Here is a 4,693-nt window from a genome sequence, read left to right as displayed (position 1 = left end):
TTGTTTCTGATAGAGATGCCCGTTTCACTTCCAAAGTTTGGAAGGGTTTGCAGACTGCTATGGGCACGAGGTTGGACTTTAGTACGGCTTTCCATCCACAGACTGACGGTCAGACTGAGCGTCTGAACCAGGTTTTAGAGGATATGTTGTGGGCGTGTGCATTGGAATTTCCAGGTAGCTGGGACTCCCACTTACATTTGATGGAATTTGCTTATAATAATAGTTATCAGGCTACTATTGGCATGGCACCGTTTGAGGCCCTGTACGGCAGATGTTGTAGATCCCCGGTTTGCTGGGGTGAGGTAGGTGAGCAAAGATTGATGGGTCCTGAGTTAGTTCAGTCTACTAACGAAGCGATACAGAAGATTAGATCACGCATGCATACCGCTCAGAGTAGGCAGAAGAGTTATGCAGATGTGAGGCGGAAGGACCTTGAGTTTGAGGTAGGGGATAAGGTGTTCTTAAAGGTAGCACCTATGAAAGGTGTCTTGCGTTTTGAAAGGAGGGGAAAGTTGAGTCCCCGTTTTGTTGGGCCATTTGAGATTCTGGAGCGGATTGGCCCTGTAGCTTATCGCTTGGCGTTGCCTCCATCACTCTCGACAGTCCATAATGTGTTTCACGTTTCTATGTTGAGGAAGTACGTGCCAGACCCATCCCATGTAGTGGATTACGAGCCACTAGAGATTGATGAAAACTTGAGCTATGTTGAACAACCTGTTGAGGTGCTTGCTAGAGAAGTGAAGACGTTGAGAAATAAACAAATTCCCCTAGTTAAAGTCTTATGGCGGAATCACCGGGTAGAAGAGGCTACATGGGAGCGTGAAGACGACATGAGATCTCGTTATCCCGAGCTGTTCGAGGAATAAAACTTTCGAGGACGAAAGTTCCCTAAGGAGGGAAGAATGTAACGCCCCGACGTTCGAGGTAAAATTTTAGCATATTAAGTAAATTGTTCGGGAATTATTATTATTATTTTAATGTTAATATTTTCTTTTATTTTGTTTAAAATAAATATTAATATTCTTATTTAATATTATTATAATAATATATATTAATATTCTATTATAAATTTATATTATTTTATTTAATATATATATATATATATATATATATCATTATTTATTTTTATTTTTATTATAATTAAGATTATTATTATTATTATTATTATTAGTTATTTTTTTTATTACATATATATTTATTATTATTATTTATATACATATATATATATATATATATTTATAAAAAAAAATAAATAAATAAAAGAGAGAGAGAGAAAAACCCTACCTCGCGCGCGCACAGCCCCTCCATCTTCGTTTTCTCTCCCGTTCCGCCGCCGGCCATCTCTTTCCCTTCATCCTCTTCTCCTTCGTCTTCTTCTCTTCGGCTTTTCATCCGGCACTCAGACGTCGCCCGCGCGCCTTCGTCGGCCGTCCACTTCGGTGTTCGCACATCACCGGCGGGAGGCATCAGCGACGGCCGTCCCCGACTGCCCTTCTTCTCAGTTCCGCGTGCACGGCCAGCCGTCGGCCGTTTCTGCCTTGGTGGTAAAACGTCAGCCGTCGTATTACCGTCGTCGACGAAAGAAACCGAGCAAACAATCTCGCCATCGCCGCCGCGTTCCGCCGCCGGCAGTGTGAAGTTTAAATCGGCTCCAAGCCGGCTGTCCAAGTCGAGCCGAGATCGCTGTCCAAGCCGAGCCGAGATCGCTGTCCAAGCCGAGCCGAGATCGCTGTCCAAGCCGAGCCGCAGTCCCTGTCCAAGCCGAGCCGCGATACTTGTTCGAGCCGAGCCGCCATCCTTGTCCAAGTCGAGCCACGAGCCGAGTGAGCCGAGCGAGCCGAGCCACGAGCCGAGTGAGCCGAGCCACGAGCCGAGTGAGCCGAGCCGAGCCGAGCCGAGTGAGCCGAGCCGAGTCGAGCCGAGCCGAGCCGAGAACCAAGCCGAGCCGAGCCGAGCCGAGCCGAGCCGAGAACCAAGCCGAGCCGAGCCGAGCCACCTAAGCTTTCCTTCCTCCACTTCGGTTCACGGTGAGTCTTCGGTAAGGGTTGTTTTGATGAATTCCCTAATGTTACCTCGTCCGATTCGAGTTTGAATGTTGGATTAAGATATGGCCCTACTTTTCTCCCTTGAAGGTAGTTCAGAGTTGACGCTTAAGTTCTCGGGTTCCGCGGCAGGCCTGGTTGGAGATAGCTTCCTTTCCTTGGGTAAGTCAACGGATGTCGCTTCCGACCTTTTTAAACGACTCCTACTAAAGTCGTCAACTAAAACTTTCGTGTTTCGTTAGGTGGATCTGTCGAGCGTAGTTTTCGATCGAGGGGCATAACCGAGTTTCAGGTAAGGGTTTTCCTACTACTGGACCCCGAGTCCAGGCTAAAACCGTAGTAATCCACAGGGGTTTACACGTTAGTGACTGTACTGAATATCTGTATGCGTGTTGACTGTTAAGTACTGATATTATATTTTGTCTGATGAAAATATACTGTGACTGCTATTTGTGGATTGAGATTTTATGTTGATGGACCTTAAAGTTACGATTCAGTATGTATTAAACACTGGTCTGGATGTGGTTCATGGAGTTTGGACGGGGAAGGACAGTGAGTCCGGTTTTGGTTGGTTAGTCGATTGGACCTAGGGTTTCCCTATTGGTGTGCGAATCGGTAATGCATATAGAAACTGAGGGTGTAGATGTTTAAACCTATACTATCTGACTGACAAAGCCTATGGCGGGACTGTGATATGAATGCCGTTGGGATGTGGCTGATGTAGACAGTTTAGTTTGGACTGAGGGGTAACGGTTAGCTTCATCTATGGGGTAGTGTGCCTTACGGATATGTGCGTCCTTCGGGAGCACTAGACTGATATGTGCGTCCTTCGGGAGCACTAGACTGATATGTGCGTCCTTCGGGAGCACTAGACTGATATGTGCGTCCTTCGGGAGCACTAGACTGATATGTGCATCCTTCGGGAGCACTAGACTGATATGTGCATCCTTCGGGAGCACTAGACTGATATATGCATCCTTCGGGAGCACTAGACTGATATGTGCATCCTTCGGGAGCACTAGACTGATATGTGCGTTCTACGGAACCACTAGACTGTTATGTAGGGTAGCCCCGAATAGGAAGTTAACTGTTGTCCCCTAACGGGCCCAGTAGTGGGTCCCTTACTGGGTATGTTTATACTCACCCTTTCTCTTCTTTAACCTTTCAGGTAGGGGTACAGCGAGGGGCAGACCGACGAGAGGCAGGAAGGATGCGTGAAGGCCATATGGACGCGTCTGATTTTCTTTCGCTTCCGCTATGTATTTTGTCAGAATATTTTGACTTGTGATTTTTGGACTGGTGACTTAACATTTTATTTTGTGATATTTTTTGAATTATTTAAAATAGGGCCCGAAACTGTCTTTTGTAAGGTTTATAATGTTTTAATGAATCGTATCTGGTCCGTTTTAACTTTTATGTTGAATGGTCGAGTTTTGATATTTGGTAGTGACCTCAGCTTAGTCCGGAAGAGTTGGGTCGTTACAGTTGGTATCAGAGCCTAAGTTTTAGGTTCTGTAGACTGACTTATAATGTGAGTCTGTGTTTTGTGTCCTTATGGCTGAAACGATCCTTGCCGCTCGTCAGGTACGCTCTCATGAAAGTATATGTATCACTCTACATGCATTACCTTACCTAAGTTAAACTGCAAATTCAATCACCATTTGTGACTAAAGGAATCGCTGGTGGTTATTAGGGAAATGCCACCAAGGAGAGGTGCACGAAGGGGTGGCCGAGGAGGCCGAGGAAGGGGAGCAGGACGCGTTCAGCCTGAGGTGCAGCCTGTAGCCCAAGCCCCTGACCCGGCTGCGCCAGTTACTCATGCGGACCTAGCCGCCATGGAGCAGAGGTTTAGAGATATGATTATGCAGATGCGGGAGCAGCAGAAGCCTGCCTCGCCAACTCCGGCGCCAGCTCCAGCGCCAGCTCCAGCACCAGTTCCTGCTCCAGCTCCGGCTCCGGTACCAGTTGCGCCCCAGTTTGTGCCGGATCAGTTGTCAGCAGAGGCTAAGCATCTGAGGGATTTCAGGAAGTATAATCCCACGACGTTCGATGGGTCTTTGGAGGACCCCACCAGAGCTCAGATGTGGCTATCGTCCTTGGAGACCATATTCCGTTACATGAAATGCCCTGAGGATCAGAAAGTTCAGTGTGCTGTTTTTATGTTGACTGACAGAGGTACTGCCTGGTGGGAGACTACAGAGAGGATGTTAGGTGGTGATGTGAGTCAGATCACGTGGCAGCAGTTCAAGGAGAGTTTCTATGCGAAATTCTTCTCTGCCAGTTTGAGAGATGCCAAGCGGTAGGAGTTTCTGAACTTAGAGCAGGGTGACATGACAGTTGAGCAGTATGATGCGGAGTTTGACATGTTATCCCGCTTCGCTCCCGAGATGATAGCGACCGAGGCGGCCAGAGCTGATAAGTTTGTTAGAGGCCTCAGACTGGACATTCAGGGTTTGGTCCGAGCTTTCAGACCCGCTACTCATGCCGATGCACTGCGCCTGGCAGTGGATCTCAGTTTACAGGAGAGGGCCAACTCGTCTAAGACCGCTGGCAGAGGTTCGACATCGGGACAGAAGAGGAAGGCTGAGCAGCAGCCTTTTCCAGTGCCACAGCGGAATTTCAGACCAGGTGGTGAGTTTCGCAGCTTCCAG

This window comes from Cucumis melo, chromosome 4, assembly GCF_025177605.1.
Source record: "Cucumis melo cultivar AY chromosome 4, USDA_Cmelo_AY_1.0, whole genome shotgun sequence".
Taxonomy (NCBI): domain Eukaryota; kingdom Viridiplantae; phylum Streptophyta; class Magnoliopsida; order Cucurbitales; family Cucurbitaceae; genus Cucumis; species Cucumis melo.
This window is presented reverse-complemented; position numbering follows the sequence as displayed.